The sequence below is a fragment of the Choloepus didactylus genome, chromosome 20, assembly GCF_015220235.1.
Source record: "Choloepus didactylus isolate mChoDid1 chromosome 20, mChoDid1.pri, whole genome shotgun sequence".
Lineage (NCBI taxonomy): Eukaryota > Metazoa > Chordata > Mammalia > Pilosa > Megalonychidae > Choloepus > Choloepus didactylus.
Window position 1 is genome coordinate 13937912 of NC_051326.1, and position 18453 is coordinate 13956364.

The 18453-nt window shown below is 40.9% G+C and overlaps 1 protein-coding gene across 4 annotated transcripts in view; it reads right to left on the minus strand.

Moving 5' to 3' along the window:
* Positions 1-18453, minus strand: part of DTNB (dystrobrevin beta) — a 386425-nt gene that overhangs the window by 318897 nt on the left and 49075 nt on the right. The window contains exon 1 of one of the 4 annotated variants that reach the window (XM_037812553.1): positions 2683-2696. The exons of the other annotated variants lie outside the window; for them this stretch is intronic. The gene's annotated coding sequence lies outside the window, so the exon portion shown is untranslated. Of the gene's footprint in view, positions 1-2682; positions 2697-18453 lie in introns of those variants that run through there. 4 annotated transcript variants of the gene reach the window in all.

Consider the following 18453-nt stretch of genomic DNA (forward strand, 5'->3'; position numbering starts at 1 on the left):
CAATGAAAGATGCCCTTGAGCCTACTGGAAAGGCCCCTACCAAGTACTCCTCACGACTCACCACAGTCAAATGCCAAGGTCTGGAGCCATGGATTCATGATTCTCAACATAAAAGAACTCCTCCAGATTCCTGGAACTATAAATCTACTAGTGATCTTAAAGTAAAACTGACCAGGGACCTCTGTTCCCCAGAAGCAGGCAACACCACAAAACAGACAACTTTCCCAAGATCACAGATCAAGCACCCTTCCCATCACCACAATTACTTTTCCTTACAATATTCTCCTTTCCTTTTCTCCTGTTCCCTACCTATGCTTGGAAAGATAATGTAGTTGTTAAGATTTCACAGGCAATAGCTACAGCTGGAAGTCTAACTGAATGTTGAATCTGTCATTATAAACCTAAATTCATTCATGATCTTAGAGACCATTTGGTCTACCCAATTACTAATTTCTCCCTTGTTGCAAACACTTCAGTTTACCTTAATCCAACTGCACCAGTAATTGCATATTGTGTACGAATACTAGATTCAAGGTCCCCTTTATCCTGTTTTGAACTCTCTTGGATCCAAAACCTTACTTTAGCTATAACTGGTCTAGAAAACTATACAGATATTATTAACAGAACTAGGAGAACTTTCTGTAACAGTCCATATGCCTCCATGAACTACAAATTTATTAATAGCGCATGTCCAATTCAGGCTCAAAACCCCAACTGTGAGAAACATTTAACAGACAAACACACTTTGGCCAACTCCTTGTTTATACTTCCAATGCCACAGACCCATAGTTACTAAGAATAAATGATAGCATCCCCAGCAATGAATCTATAAACAACACTACCACGGCTAGAATTACATGTGCTTCACCAAGGCAATGTTTTTATTTGTGGAGACTCTGAGAGAATAAATACCCTATACACCTGGGTACTGACTTGCCTCAACGGTTGGCAAATGACTGGACAATGTGCACTTGGTCTCCTCACAGCTCCTTTATCCCTATGTAATAAACCAAAAACCGAGTACTGGACTACTCCTTTAAATTTACATAATTGAATAAGATTAAAGATGTCTGGGGCATCCATAATTCAGCATTTGCTTCCTTTGACAAGTCACTACTCCCTTGGCTAGGAATTAATGTTAATGAAGCTATGATTAGAAATGTATCTGCAATCCTAGGTGTTTTTGTAGAGGAAACCGCTAAAGCCACAGCCACCCAACAAGGGTCTCTTGATTCCCTTGCTCAAGCAGTGCTGGACACCAGGACAGCCTTGGACGATTTATTGGCCTAACAGGTAGGAGTCCGTACTGTCGCTAACACTACTTGTTTTAGCTGGATAAACACTTCTGATACTGTAGAAACTCAACTGCACAAAATTACTGAACAAATTACAAAATAATTACTAAAGGTCCCTGCCTCCTTCTTTGATATGTTCAGCAATAATTGGTTTGGAAGTTGGAAGTTGAGGACCTTGGTTGGGAGTCTTCTTCTGTCTTTTGGTATTATCCTATTATCCTCCTTGTAGTCATCACAGTAGTCTCCCTGGTGTGCTGTATTCTCTCAAAACTCTTAAATGCTTTTTTGCAACCACTTGCCCATCAGATGGTCATGATGCAGCTTGAGAGACAGAAGCAAGAAGAAAAGCAAAGGATGGACACCACTAATGAACCTGACATCATCACCTGCCACTTCCACAATGACCCTAAATATGAATAAAATGGTGGTGACAGAGAATGATGGTGTTAAAATGAAGTTTTGGTCAATCTTGCAGAGCTGAAAAGATGGTCAAAAGGGGAAAAATTGTTAAAACAGAGATGGCTATTAGACTGGGGTGATTAGCCTTGGCCAATCCCTGACCAACACCAAGTAACAAGGTTAAAATGTACGAGAGGCTGCCTTTCCCAAAACTGCCTATTGTACTAGGAGGTGGAGGCTTAATTCAAGTCAATCAGAAATAGACACCTTAGGAAAGGACTTTCCACCGGAAACAGCCCAAATAAGGCAATGTAGCTTAGATATCCAATCAGCAAGTTTTCCGCCCTTACTTCCACATTTGCCCCACATAAGCTTCCCTTTTTCACTCCTTAGCAGAACTCCTGACTACTTCCAGTTGTATACTGCCCAATGACGAACCATTTCTGGCCCAAATAAATTTTAACAACATTTTTTAATGTGCCAGTTTATCTTTTACAGGGCCCTGCTTTACAGTTCTATTATTTAACTAGCCTTACAACTCACCTTGTCACTCAATTTCTGTGTCTCAATTCATTATCTGTCGAATGGATATAATGGGGATTCCTTTGAGAAGCAATGTGGAATAACAAAAAACATGAATTTTTAAGTCAATTAAACCAAATTTCAAATACCAGCTTCACGACTCGGGCTTTGGATAAATTACTTAACCTCTCTGAGCCTCAGATTCATCATCCATAAAACTGTGATGACCACCTGTGCCTCTCTTACAGAAGGGCTATGAGAACTCATGGCAAATGCCTAGACCAATGACTGGCACACAGGAAGTACTCCAAGAGGTTAGCATTAGCCAGCATGCCAAGCCAATGTGCAAGAAAAGTCTGTTACTCAACAGTAGCTACAACATTTACATTATTTGTTGACTTAGCAGGTATAGCAGACCCTGATGATACCCTGCCTTTACGCTGTCACTCGTGCCATTTCCACGTACTCTTGATCAGCTTCCAGTTGCCAGCACCTGCATTTCTTTGGTGTGACAGCCCGAATGCCTCCATTGCATCATTTAAAGTAACTCTCAGCTCCTTCAACCTGAGGGCAGATTGTGTTGAAAGTCAGGCCAAGTTTTGGTTGTGAAAGTAGCCAAATCACAAAGAAGACTGAATTCATAGCCCAGTCAAGATTACCCTGAACTGTCTGGAACAGAAGTAGCTCTCTTCCTCTTGATATAGAATGGTAGTCTCCCCTGCCTAGAGACTATATAAAGCCCTCATCTAAGATGCATACCTCAAAAGTTGCTTATCCTCAAGATCTGTCCCTACCTTCCTCACTGCTTCCAGACTAATAACTATGATCAAGTCTTGGCATGGCCTGAATAGGGAAGTATGTCCTTGCTTTGGATTAAAAGGTGATTCACCAAAATAGCAGCTGTACCTGATGACATGTACTAGCGGGAACTAGAACATACCTGCAAATGGATCTTGAGGGCAAATTACAAGGCTAGAAAGACAAAATTTGTTGACATGGAGCATTCTCCCATGAGCAGGATTTAATGTTCCCAAAAAGGACACCTGGAGCCAATTCTAACATGCTGCTGGAATGGCTCATTGAAACTCAAAAGAAATAAATGATGGCCTATAGTAAATGAATTGGAGATAATGGAACTGTCTTAGCATGAGTTTATTAGAAAAGACCAGAGAACCCATCAGCTGATTATATTCCCCGGCAGTGGGGGGGGGCCTCTGGAGGAAGCTCCCTTCATTAGAGAATTAAGAATGTACTAGTAGGGGACATCAGCATTGCTTAGGAACTCAGTGGTGACTCCTCTGTAGGCCAAGACTAACAAGTGGAAAGTGTTGCCATGGAACTCGTCTCCTAAGGTCAACGGGGATGACAGGATTCTAGAACAGCAGAACAGAGGTGGCAACACTTAACAGCCAAATGCAAGGTAGACAAAACAACTATGAGAGGCAGCAAGACTGAAATGGCAACCAGGGTGCTGACCTGTAGAAATCTGTGATGATGGCTAATAAAGCATGATCTTCCTAGGAATGAGAGAAACGGGCAGCCAATGAAAATGTTGTTGAGTTCATACATACTTAAAAAATAAAAAAACCATGAGTGAGTGAACAGAGGCTGATGTCAGCCACTCCACAGAATAATCATAATCCCTAACCCAATTTTCAGACCTGAACCAGTGCTGACACCCAGTGTCCATAAACTGAAGGGGAGTCCAATTTCCTTTTAGGCAAAGCTCTGCAATGCCATGGCAAGTATATTCAACAGCAATTCTCCCTATCCTTCTTCCAAAAGGAAGATGGGCATTTTCAAAAATAATATGCACTGGGGAAAGGGTAAAAATCAGATCTTTCAAGGATTCAGAGTTTGAGATGACGATACCAAGGGATCCAAAAAAACCTGCTCCCCCATTACAGTGGGGACTCAGAAGCCAGGTGGCAATAAATCCAATGAGTCAACAGACCCACCCTGTTGTCATTTCCCTGGTCCCAGAGTATGTAACAGGGATTGATATACATAGTGGCTGGAAAACCCATCACATTGTTTCCTTGACCTGTGAAGTAACAGCCACAATGGTAGGAAAAGCCAAGTGGAAGTCCTGAAACTGCTCCCTCCCCATCCAAGACAGTAAATCAGAAAGAATACCACATTCCAAGTGGAATTAGTGCTGCCCTCAAAGACCTAAAGCATGCAGGGGTGTGGTCTCCAACAAATCCCCCCTAAAAGCCAGACAGATCTGAGAAACTAAGATGGCGGCTAGGTGAGACAGGGCAAAAAAACACCTCTGTGAAAAACACTAGATAAAAACCAGAAAGTGACCCAGAATACCCATTACAGCAATGCGCCAGCTAGACGAGGTCTGCTAGTACCACAGGGGCCATATACTTGGTGAAACCAGGAGCCTGCACTCTGAAATGAGTGAGTAAACTGGATGGAAGACCCACAGCCACGTGGCGGTATGGAAAAGCCAGGGGTTGGCGTTTGGAGACCGACTGGTTCTTTTAAAAAAAAAAAAGGGAAAAACCCAGGAGCGGCTGCAGTTGTGACAGTGGGAACTACACTGTAAAACACAGCAAGAGGGGGGATAGCCCGCTGCAGATACTGCCAGGGCCGGGGGAGCAAAGGGGAGAGCCAGAAGCCGAAAGAAACCCCGTGGCTTGCAGCTGGCTCCCTGGAGGGCTGGATAAACTCCTGCCTGGGGCCGTGCCCACAGCCCAGAGCCCCGCCAGTTGTCCCGGAGCTGGGAATGAGGAACTGTGCAAGGAGGGGGCGGTTGAGACGCCCCGTTCGGCCGTCTTTGCATCAGGCTGACAGCGCCCCTGCACGGCCCGGCAGCCTGGGGCTTCCCTTGAGGGATAGCACGCACTGGTGACGTAGCACAGCATTCCCTCAGCAAAGGTCCTGGAGGATCGCGGCTGTGAGGGGGGCCCCGCTCGGAGAACCCAGGGACGCTACGCCAAGTCTGGTGGTTTGTCGGACAGTGAGAGAGGGTCTGGGGCTGAACTGAAATGAAGGCTTAGATTCTTGTGGCGGCCTTGAATCTCCGGGAACCTGGGGGATTTGAATATTAAAGCTAACCTTCCTCCCTGGCCACCTAGACGCACACCCCACATTTAGAGTGGATGGCTCCAGCAACACACCCAAACTGAGTTCTCCAACTGAACCCCACAAGAATCATTTCCCCACACACCGCGGGGACAAGGTGGAGAACTGACTTGAGGGGTATAGGTGACTCACAGACGCCATCTGCTGGTTAGTTAGAGAAAGCGTATGCCACCAAACTGTGTTTCTGAAAAATTAGATTGGTATCTTTTCTTTACAACTAGAAAGAACCCTATCAAGCAAAGCAAATGCCAAGAGGCCAAAAACAACAGAAAATCTTAATTCATATGATAAAACCAGACGATATGGAGAATCCAATTCCAGACATCCAAATCAAAATATCAGAAGAGACACAGTACTTGGCACAATTAATCAAAGAACTACAATTGAGGAATGAAAACATGGCAAAGGATTTAAAGGACATCAAGAAGACCATGGCCCAGGATATAAACGACATAAAGAAGACCCTAGAAGAGCATAAAGAAGACGTTGCAAGAGTAAATAAAAAAATAGAAGATCTTATGGAAATATAAGAAACTGTTGGCCAAATTAAAAAGACTCTGGATATTCACAATACAAGGCTAGAGGAAGCTGAACAACGTCTCAGTGTCCTAGAAGTCCACAGAACAGAAAATGAAAGAACAAAAGAAAGAATGCAGAAAAAAATTGAAAAAATCGAAATGGATCTCAGGGATACAACAGAAAGAATAAAACGTCCAAACTTAAGACTCATTGGTGTCTCAGAAGGGGAAGAGAAGGGTAAAGGTCTAGAAAGAGTATCAAAGAAATTGTTGGGGAAAACTTCCCAAACCTTCTACACAATATAAATACACAAAGCATAAATGCCCAGCGAACTCCAAATAAAATAAATCCAAATAAACCCACTCTGAGACATATTCTGATCAGACTCTCAAATACTGAAGAGAAGGAGCAAGTTCTGAAAGCAGCAAGAGAAAAGCAATTCACCACATACAAAGGAAACAACATAAGACTAAGTCGTGACTACTGAGCAGCCACCATGGAGGCAAGAAGGCAGTGCCATGACATATTTAAAATTCTGAAAGAGAAAAATTTCCAACCAAGAATACTTTATCCAGCAAAACTCTCCTCCAAATTTGAGGGAGAGCTTAAATTTTTCACAGACAAACAAATGCTGAGAGACTTTGCCAATAAAAGACCTGCCCTACTTCAGATACTAAAGAGAGCCCTACCAACAGAGAAACAAAGAAAGGAGAAAGAGAAACAGAGAATTTTAACAGACATATATAGTACCTTACATCCCAAATCACCAGGACAGTCATTTTTCTCTAGTGATCACGGATCTTTCTCCAGAAGGGACCATAAGCTGGGACATAAAACAAGTCTCAATAAAAATTAAAAAAAAAAAATTTTAAAAAAATTGAATATACTCAAAGCACATTCTCCAACCACAATGGAATACAAATAGAAGTCAATAATTTTTGAATTGTAACTCCACTATTTACTTCCTACATGATATAAAATACACAAACTCGAATGACAAATCAGTGGTTTTGAACTCAACGTAAAATATGTAATTTTAGACAACTATACAAAGGTGGGGGAATAGAGGAGTATAGGACATAGTTTATATTGCCTATTGAAGTGAAGGTGATATCAAAGAAAAACAAGATTGTTGTGGATTTAAGAGGTTAATTTTAAGCCCCACAGTAAACACAAAGAAATTATCAGAGAATATGGCCATAGAGATGAAAAGTAGAGTATGGGTTAAGAGAAATGGGGGAAGGAGCAATGGGGAGTTAAGAAATGAGTGTAGGGTTGCTGTTTGAGGTTACGGGAAATTTCTAGTAATGGATGGTGGGAAAGAGCATTACAACATTCTAAATGTGATTAATCCCACTAATGGAATGATAGGGAGGGGGTGGAATGGGAAGATTTAGGCTGTAAATATGTTTCCACAATTGAAAAAAAAAAAAAATACAGTCTAAATAGATGACAATTTAATGCTAAGGATGAACCTGGATGGGATTGGAGGATGGAGGACAGGAGGCTCAAAGGGACACAGTCGAGATAGGAGGCGGGGCAAGATGGCGGAGTGGTGAGGTGCAGAATTTCGTCTCTCCCCTAGAGCAGAACTATATGAAACAGTGTTTTCTGGGTCTCCAGTAACCAGTCACACATTGGACACAAGTTTGGAATTGGAGGAAAAGCTGAGATTGCAGAGAACATTGCAAGTTCCCCGGACCAGGGGTCTGGCGCCCCTCCCCACCCAGATCTCACAGACTGTCTTGCTGCCGGCTCCCTGAAAGGGGAAAAAAAAAAACAAAAAACAGCAATCTGCTGGGGGCAAGAAGAGGGGCTCAACCCAGCCTCAACTGAAGAATTAATTAACAAACTAATTAACTAATTTTGGGAGCTGGGGTGCTAAAGAAGGGCTAGGCTCCGAGAAATGGGAGCACGTAAAAGCGGGCACCCATTCCCAGACTCCAAAAAAGCCATTTTTTTTTTCCCCTACATTTTGTCCCTTCTGGCTTCTCACTGATCCCTTATCTTTTTGCATTTTAATACCCCCGGAAGGGGTGGAACTGAAGCTGTTGGAGAGTAATTAACAGACAATAGCCCAAAGCATATCTTTAAATGCTCTATTCTGACACTGACAAAACTTCCAGGCTGGGGAAAGACTTTTAAAAGGGACTCTTTTTTTTTTTTTTTTTTTCTTTTTCTTGTTTTTCTTTTCTATTTTTTTTTAACCTAAAAGTAATATATGTGGTTATTTTCTATCGGAAAGCCCAGGCTGAGGGACTAGGCTGGGCTTGGGGGGAGACAGAGTACCCACAGCGTCTTTGAGTTCCGAATTCACTACCGAAGTTCTCCACCCCCGTCTTTAATTGGCAACTCAGGCTGACCAAGGAATCTACCTGGAGATGCCCCAAAGAGGAGAGGGGAGAAGGGAATAGTGCCCCCGAGAGACAACTGGAGTTCTGAGGATTGGGAGAGTGGAGGGAGGTCCAGCTCAACTGGCAGTCCTCCTTTTGGGAACTCAGACCCCAGGGTTGGAATTCAGATTCCGGCTTCAGTCAGCCATGACCCCGACAGGATCAGAGTCACCAGGAGAACTAGAGTCTCCATACCTCCTTACACTGGTGGGGGAGCTGCGGGCTGGCAAGCACCACCTCCTGGACAGGAGAGGAAAAGTACCAATTCTAAAGGCCTCATAGGAGGGTCTCATTCTCAGGAAAACTCCATACCCTCCCAGTGAGACCTGGGCCTCACTAGACTGGGAAAATCTGACTAGGGTTGACCATATCCGAGGAGACCCACTCACAAAAAGGTTACATAGAGGCAGAGCAAGAAACAGAAAAAACAAGAGGGGAAAAATTCTGATCAACTAAATAGAACCTAAGTTAGAGGTCTAGAATAAGTTGAACTGAATAACAGAGGCCAGAGAACAAAGCCAACCAACAAGAAAACCACAAAGTAAAAGATAGAAAACAAGCTCCAAAATAAACTAATCAAGAAAATCAGATGCCTAGACAACTTAAGATAACAAGCCATACCAGGAAACACGAAAACATGGACCAGCCAAAGGAACAAACTAATAGCTCAGCTGAGATACAGGAGTTGAGGCAACTAATGCTAAATAAATTAGATGAAATGAAGGAAGATATAGCAAAAGATCTGAAGGATATAAATAAGACACTGGATGACCATAAAGAAGAATTCATAAACTTAAAAAAACAAATGGCAGAACTCATGGGAATGAAGGCCACAATGGAGGAGATGAAAAACACAATGGAGGGACACAACAGTAGATTTGAATAGGCAGAAGAAAGGATCAGTGAACTGGAAGACAGGACATTCGAATTCATACACACAAAAGAACAGATGGTGAAAAAAATGGAAAAATATGAGCAGGGTCTTAGGGAGCTGAGTGACAACATGAAACGCACAAATATACGTGTTATGGGTATCCCAGAAGGAGAAGAGAGGGGAAAAGGGGCAGAAAGAGTAATAGAAGACATATTCACTGAAAATTTCCCAACTTTTATAAAAGACAGAAAATTAGAGATTCAAGAAGTACCATGTACCCCAAATAGAATAGATCCCAATAGATCCACTCCAAGACACTTACTGGTCAGATTGTCCAATGTCAAAGACAAAGAGAGGATTCTGAAAGCAGCAAGAGAAAAGCAATCTATCACATACAAGGGAAGGTCGATAAGACCATGTACAGATTTCTCCACAGAAACCATGGAGGCAAGAAGACAGTGGCATGATATATTTAAGATACTGAAAGAGAAAAACTGCCAACAAAGAATTCTATATCCAGCAAAACTTTCCTTCAAAAATGAGGGAGAGATTAAAAGATTTTCAGACAAACAGACACTGAGAGAGTTTGTGAATAAGATACCTGCACTACAAGGAATACTAAAGGGAGTGCTACAGGCTGATAGGAAAAGACAGGAGAGAGAGAGTTGGAGAAGAGTGCAGAAATGAAGATTATCAGGAAAGGTAAAAGGAGAGAAAGGAAAAAATAAGATATGACATATAAATTCCAAAAAACAAAATGGTAGTAGAAAGTACTGCCCTTACAGTAATAACGCTAATCGTAAATGGATTAAACACCCCAAATAAAAAGACACAGACTGGCACAATGGATTAAAAAACAGGAACCATCTATATGCTCTCTACAAGAAACTCACTTTAGACACAAGGACAAAAATAGACTGAAAGTGAAAGGTTGGAAAAAGATATTTCATGCAAACAACAACCAGAAAAAAGTGAGAGTAGCTATATTAATATCAGACAAGTTAGACTTCAAAAGTGAAACAATTAAGAGACAAAGAAGGACACTATATATTAATAAAAGGGTCAATTCATCAAGAATACATAACAATCATAAATATTTATGCACCAAGCCAGAATGCCCCAAAATTCATGAGGCAAACACTGCGATCACTGAAAGGAGAAATAGATATCTCTACAATAATAGTTGGAGACTTCAATACACCACTCTCATCAATGGATAGAACATCTAGACAGGATCACTAAAGAAACAGAGATGTTGAATTGTATGATAAATGAACTAGACTTGACAGACATTTATAGAACACTACATCCAACAACAGCAGGATACACTTTTTTCTCAAGTGCTCATGGAACATTCTCTAGGATAGACCACATGTTGGGTCACAAAGCAAGTCTCAACAAATTTAGAAATATTGATATTATACAAAACACTTTCTCAGACCATAATGGAATGAAGTTGGAAATAAATAAAAGGCAGAAGATCATAAAATTCACAAACATATGGAGGCTAAACAACACCCTCTTAGAAAACCAGTGGGTAAAGGAAGAAATTACAAGAGAAGTTAGTAAATACCTTGAGGCAAATGACAATGAAAACACAACTTATCAAAACTTAAGGGATGCAGCAAAGGCGGTGCTGAGAGGGGAATTTATTGCCCTAAATGCCTATATTAAAAGAGAAGAGAGAGCAAAAATTGAAGAGTTAACTGTTCACCTGGAGGAATTAGAGAAAGAACAGCAAACTAACCCCAAAGCAAGCAAAAGGGAAGAAATAACAAAGATTAGAGCAGAAATAAATGCAATTGAGAACAGGAAAACAATAGAGAGAATCAACAAAACCAGAAGTTGGTTCTTTGAGAAAATCAATAAAATCGATGGACCACTGGCTAGGCTAACAAAAAAAAGAGAGAGCAGATGCAAATAAACGCAATCAGAAATGGGAAAGGAAATATAACTACCGACACTGCAGAAATTAAGGAGATAATCAGAGCAACTATATGCTAACAAACTAGACAACTTAGATGAAATGGACAACTTCCTAGAAAAGCATAAACAACCAACATTAACTCAAGAAGAAATAGATGACCTCAATAAACCAATCACAAGTAAAGAGATTGAGTCAGTCATCAAAAAGCTCCCAAAAAGGAAAAGCCCGGGACCAGATGGTTTCACATGTGAATTCTACCAAGCATTCAAGAACGAATTAGTACCAATCCTGCTCAAATTCTTCAAAAAAACTGAAGAAGAGGGAAAGCTATCTAACTCTTTCTATGAAGCCAACATCACCCTAATACCAAAACCAGGCAAAGATACTACAAAAAAAGAAAATTATAGACCAATTTCTTTAATGATTATAGACGCAAAAGTTCTCAATAAAATACTCGCAAATCGAATCCAGCAGCACATTAAAAGAATTATACACCACGACCAGGTGGGATTTATTCCAGGTATGCAAGGCTGGTTCAACACAAGAAAATCAATTAATGTAATACACCACATCAATAAATCAAAGCAGAAGAACCACATGATCATCTTGATCGATGCAGAAAAGGCATCTGACAAAATTCAACATCCTTTCCTGATGAAAACACTTCAAAGGATAGGAATAGAAGGGAACTTTTTCAATATGATAAAGGCAATATATGAAAAACCCACAGCTAACATCACACTCAATGGGGAGAGACTGAAAGCTTTTCCTCTAAGATCAGGAACAAGACAGGGATGCCCACTATCACCATTGCTATTCAACATTGTGCTGGAAGTTCTAGCTAGAGCAATTAGGCAAGAAAAAGAAACAAAAGGCATCCAAATTGGAGAGGAAGAAGTAAAACTTTCACTATTTGCAGATGACATGATTCTATATGTAGGAAATCCAGAAAAATCTACAGCAAAGCTACTAGAACTAGTCAATGAATACAGCAAAGTAGCAGGCTACAAGATCAACATGCAAAAATCTGTAGTGTTCCTATACACAAGTAATGTGCAACAAGAGGAGGAAATCAAGAAAAAAATCCCATTTACAATAGCAAACCAAAAGGATCAAGCATTTAGGAATAAACTTAACCAAGGACACAAAAAGACCTTTACATAGAAAACTATAAGAAACTGCTAAAAGAAATTGAACAAGACCTAAAAAAAATGGAAGAACATACCATGTTCATGGGTTGGAAGACTAAATATAGTTAAGATGGCAATTTTACCTAAACTGATTTACAGATTCAATGCAATACCAATTCAAATCCCAACAACTTACTTTACAGAAATAGAAAAACCAATAACCAAGTTTATTTGGAAGGGTAAGGTGCCCTGAATAGCCAAAAATATCTTGAGAAAGAGGAATGAAGTGGGAGGTCTCACACTACCTGACTTTGAAGCATATTACAAAGCTACAGTGGTCAAAACAGCATGGTACTGGCTTAAGGACAGATATACTGACCAATGGAATCAAATTGAGTGTTCAGAAGTAGACCCTCGCATCTACGGACAACTGATCTTTGATAAGGCACTGAAGCGAAGCAACTGGGAAAGAGCAGCCTGTTCAATAAATGGTGTTTGGATAACTGGATATCCATTTCCAAAAGAATGAAAGAGGATGCCCATCTTACACCTTATACAAAAATTAACTCAAAGTGGATCAAAGACCTAAACATTAGCACCAAGACCATAAAACTCTTAGAAGAAAATGTAGGGCAATATCTTAAAGATCTTGTGATAGGAGGTGGTTTATTAGACCTCACACCCAAGGCGCAAGCAACCAAAGAACAAATAGACAAATGGGATCTCCTCAAAATTAAACACTTTTGTACATCAAAGGACTTTGTCAGAAAAGTAAAAAGGCAACCTACACAATGGGAGATGACATTTGGAAACCACATATCAGTAAGGGTTTAATATCCCGAATATATAAAGGAATCCTGCATCTCAATAAGAGAAAGACAAACAATCCAATTAAAAAATGGGCAAAAGACATGAACAGACATTTTTCTGAAGAGGAAATACAAATGGCTCAAAAACATATGAAAAAAATGCTCAACTTCACTGGCTATTAAGGAAATGCAAATCAAAACCACAATGAGATATCATCTCACACCTACCACAATGGCCATTATCCAAAAAACAGAAAATGACAAGTGCTGGGGAGGATGTGGAGAAAGAGGCACACTTATTCATTGTTGGTGGGAATGTAGAATGGTGCAACCACTCTGAAAGACAGTGTGGAGGTTCCTCAGGAAGCTAAATATAGATATGCCATGTGACCCAGCTATTCCATTGCTAGGTATATACCCAGAGGAACTGAAACTTAAGACACAAACAGACATTTGTAAACCGATGTTTATTGCAGCATTATTCACAATTGCCAAGAGATGGAAACAGCCCAAATGTCCATCAAAGGATGAGTGGATAAACAAACTGTGGTATATACACATGATGGAATATTATGCAGCTGTAAGACAGAACAAAGACATGGATCATGTAATAATGTGGATGAACCTTGAGGACATCATGTTGAGTGAAGTTAGCCAGAAACAAAAGGACAGATTCTGTATGGTCCCACTAATATGAACAGACATTAATGAAAGAACTTTGGGAGTTAAAAGCTGACAACACAGGTGACAAAGAGATAGAAAGAGGGCAGAGATCAGCCATTTGATGCTGAAGGACTACAGAATGTTTAGGATTGCATAGATCCAGAAATAGCATAATACTGTGTGATGGTAGCACAGTATTGTAAGTATACTGAACAATGATGTCTGTGAGTAAAGCTGAAAGAGGTGGGATAGGAGAATGTATGACACCAGAGGTAAAGATAGATGATAAAGACTGGGACTGTATAACTTGGCAAAAACTGGAATGGCCAATGACTGTTACTAAATATACAAATATAAAAATGTTTTTGCATGTGGGAAAGCAAATGAATGTCAACCACGTAGAGAGTTGAAAAAGGGATGGTATTCAGGAAAAAACATAATCAAAGCAAACTGGAGTCTATGGTCAACAGTAACACTGTAATATACCTCCATTAAATGTAACAAAGGCAATATGCCAATGCTAAATGTATATGAGAAGGGGATATATGGGAGGAATATGGGATTCTTGGTAGTGGTGTTATTTGTTGTCCTTACTAGTATATTGTATTGTATGACATGTTATTTTTCTTTTTATCATTTTTTTTCTTATTGCTAAAAAAAAAAAAAATTTTTTTCTTGTAGTAATCAATATGTTCAAGTGCTGATTGTGGTGATAAATGTACAACTTTATGATGATACCATGAACAAGTGATTGTACACTGTGGATAAATGTATGGTATGTGAATATAATTCAATAAAATTGTAGGAAAAAATATATATAGGAGTAAAAGTGTTGGAGAAAACATGGTGAGAGGGATGTACCTATCTACTGTTGATGAGCAGGTAGAATGGTGTAGCCTTTCTGAAGGTCAGTGTGGTTGTTCCACAAAAAGTTAAGTATGTGGGGACCAAAAGGTCCTGCAACCTCATTATGGGGTATGTCATTTGAAGATCTGAGAGCAGAGACATGAATGAACATTTGCAAACTGGTATTCATGGAGGCAGTAATCATGATTTGCAAAGGGTGCAGATGACCCAAGGGTACATTGACTGAAGAATGGAATGGTGTACTGTGCTGTATGTATACAGTGGAACACTGAGCAACTACAAGAAGGAGTGAAGCTGTGAGACACACAACGAGGTGAATGGATCCTGTACACAGTATTTGAGTGAAGTACACCAGAAATAATGGCAAACACTTTAATGCCTCACCAATATGGACTAACTACAATGTATAAACTCAGAATTGAATCATAGAGCATAGCCTAACATGGACATAATTATTGTAATAGTCCCTAGATTGTAAGCTCTTACAGCAGTTAACTCTATCCCTGAATTGTAATGCCTATCTCTAAACTTTGAGATGCTGATCCCCTAGCGTATAACCTGATTGGTCTCTGGAACAATGCTCAGACTTCAATTAGTGATATGAATGAAGCAGGTCTGGTTAAGACCAGGGCAAACCAGGCCAAAGGGTAAAGGTTGAAACTGATTGTGTTTTAAAACTTCAACTTCCATATGAGTCCAAGGGAAGAGATATTTATTTGGTACAGGACCTAAATTTTCTAAACGGTACAACTCTACAGTCGATTTGTTCAAAACACCACAATTGCATGGAACTTTGAATAGGCAGTGAGATACGGTAGGTTAGTATAGGCTGGAGTGAAATAGTGACACATCCCAGAGTAATTTGGGCAGATAATAAAAAATGTATTTACAGCTTCCCCCTCCCCAGCCCCGAGGATCTGGGGGAAGGTGCGGATGTGTTGGACTTCCTCACCTGGACTGGTGTTGATGTCACAAACATTGGGACTGGCGGTTTGATGTGCTGAGCCCTCAATCATGGGACATGCCCTTATGAAGCTCGTTACCGCAAAGGAGAGACTAAACTTGCATATAATTGTGCCTAAGAGTCTCCCCCTGAGTACCTCTTTGTTGCTCAGATGTGGCCCTCTCTCTCTCTAACTGAGCCACCTCGACAGGTGAACTCGCTGCCCTCCCCCCTACGTGGGACCCGACTCCCAGGGGTGTAAATCTCCCTGGCAATGCAGAATATGAATCCCGGGGAGGAATGCGGACCCGGCATCATGGGACTGAGAGTATCTTCTTGACCAAAAGGGGGATGCAAAATGAGATGAAATAGTTTCAGTGGCTGAGAGATTTCAAATGGAGTCGAGAGGTCACTCTGGTGGACATTCTTATGCACTATATAGATAACACCTCTTAGGTTTTAATGTATTGGAATAGCTAGAAGTAAATACCTGAAACTACCAAACTCCAACCCAGCAGTCTGGACTCCTGAAGACAATTATATAATAATGTAGATTACAAGGGGTGACAGTGTGATTGTGAAGACCTTGTGGATCACACCCCCTTTATCTAGTGTATGGATGAGTAGAAAAATGGGGATAAAAACTAAAGGACAAATGGGGTGGGATGGGGGGATGATTTGGGTGTTTTTTTTTTCACTTTTATTTTTTATTCTTGTTCTGGTTCTTTCTGATGTAAGGCAAATGTTCAGAGATAGATTGTGGTGATGAACGCATAACTATGTTATCATACTGTGGACAGTGGATTGTACACCATGGATGAAGTATGGCATGTGAATGTATTTCAATAAAACTGAATTTAATAAAAAAAAAAAGGGGGACACAGTTGAGACATAAGGAAAAGGAAATATAGAATGTAAGCTTTGTATCATTGTTGAATCTCCTGTACTTCTTAGCTGTGCTTAATGGGATTGCATAAAAGAATGTTCTTATTCATGGGAAGTGTATATGTGAATTATAGTGTTTGTTCAAGGATGTGTGCAGCTAGCTCTCATATGTTCAGAAGACAGAGCAATAGATGACGGATGATAGATAGGGAGGGAGGGAGGGAGGCAAAGAAATACCGATGTGACAGCATGTTAAAGTTGGTGGATTGGGCTATCGGGGGAGGGGGATCAGGGTATGATGGAGTTCTGTGTATGGCATTAGTATTGTTTTTGCAATTGTTCCTATAACTTTGAATTTATTTCAAAATTTAAAAAAAACTTACTTAATTAAAAAAAAAAACAGACAGATCATGACAAATGAAGATGGGCTAACCCAAATTTAAACAAGTGGTTTAACCCCTAGTGGTAGCCCCTATCACAGCTGCCATGCCTGAGGTAGTATCTTTACTAGAAACGATCAACATAGCATCTGGCATTTGGTGAGTGGCTACTGATCTATCAATGCATTCCTTTCTACTGCCACCAAAAAGAAGGAACAAAAACAGCTTGCATTTTTTAAAGAGACAGCAGTAGACATTCACAGTCCTGCCCCAAGGCAATATTAACTCCCCTTCTCTCTGCCACAGTTCAGTCTGCAGGGACCATAAACATGTGGATATTCCACAGAACAACACATGGTTCCACTAGATTGATGACATCATGTCAGGCAAATACTATAGCTGCTCTGGAAAGTCATATGCATATGGTGTGTAAGAGATAAACCCTACAAAGATTTAAGGGCCTGCCACAAGAGATAAGTTTTTAAGGGATCAGTGACTGGGGATTGTCAGGACATATTGTCTGTGACAAGGGCAAGAAAGAGACACACATTTGGTAAGCATCCTCAGAAGTTTGAAGACAGCACCCCCCAGACCTGGGAATATTCTGAAACAATAATCACGTTCCTCAAAAAGCCACCAGTTTTGAGGGGGACCTGAGCAAAGAGAACTTTGCAGCAGGTTGAGAATGCCGAGTAGTGTCTGACCAACCCAATAAGAGAGTCACAGTGCAGGGATTTAAAGCAGCTCTGGCATTCAACCAGACCTCAGTTGAGACTGAGCACTTGACCATGGGATATCAAGTACCTGTGCCACTGAAGCTGCCATGAGCTGGGTGTCGTCAGATCCACCAAGTCATAGGTTGAGCAAGCCCACCAGCAATCCATGGAATATGGAAATGGTCCATTTTGGGATCAGGCTTGAACAGATCCAGAATGGACAGGAAGCCCATACCTCCACATGTCACCTACCTTGTTGCTCTGATGGCCCTCCTCAGCTCACATCTATGACCTCTTGGCTGGGGGCAAGGAAGAGGTCAGTCTCTACAACCAGTGGATTGAAGAGGAAAACACCTAGGCCTGATTTGTGAACAGGTCAGCTCAATATATTGGTGTAAACCAAAAACAGACTACTGCCCACTATAGCCCCACCAAGGAATGGCCATGAACATCAAGAATGACCCTGAACAGCATTAATAAGAAGAAAGAGAAAATCTTCCCAGGGGCAGAGCTTCATGCAGTGTACCTGGTCCTCAACTTGATATGGAGGGAGAAGTGGCCTAAGTGAATGGTTTGGCTAATTGGTCAGGAGCCTAGAGAAGCCACATTTGAAGAACAGAGACAAAGAGATCTAGAAACATGTGGATGGACCTATGGAAGTGGGCAGAATGTATGCAGATTTTTCTGCCTCACATCAATGCCCATCAGAGAGCACCAAAAGGGAATGAAAACCCAAGGGAGCACAGCCTTTGTACCCACACTCCTCGGTGCTTGATAGAAGGACTCAAGAACAGAGTAGCGCAGGGCAAGGCACAGGCCCAACCACATAGGCTCCCTCCCACCATGGCAGATCTTGCTGCTGCCACTGCTGAATGTCCAGCCTGTCATCAGCAAGGACCAATGCTGAACCCTTTAAATGATACCACATCTCAAGGAGCTATTTGGTGGCAAACTATCTGGCAGCAACTTGCTTACAAATGACCCTTCAATCATGGAGGAGGCAGCAATTCATCATTACTGAGACTGTAACTTATT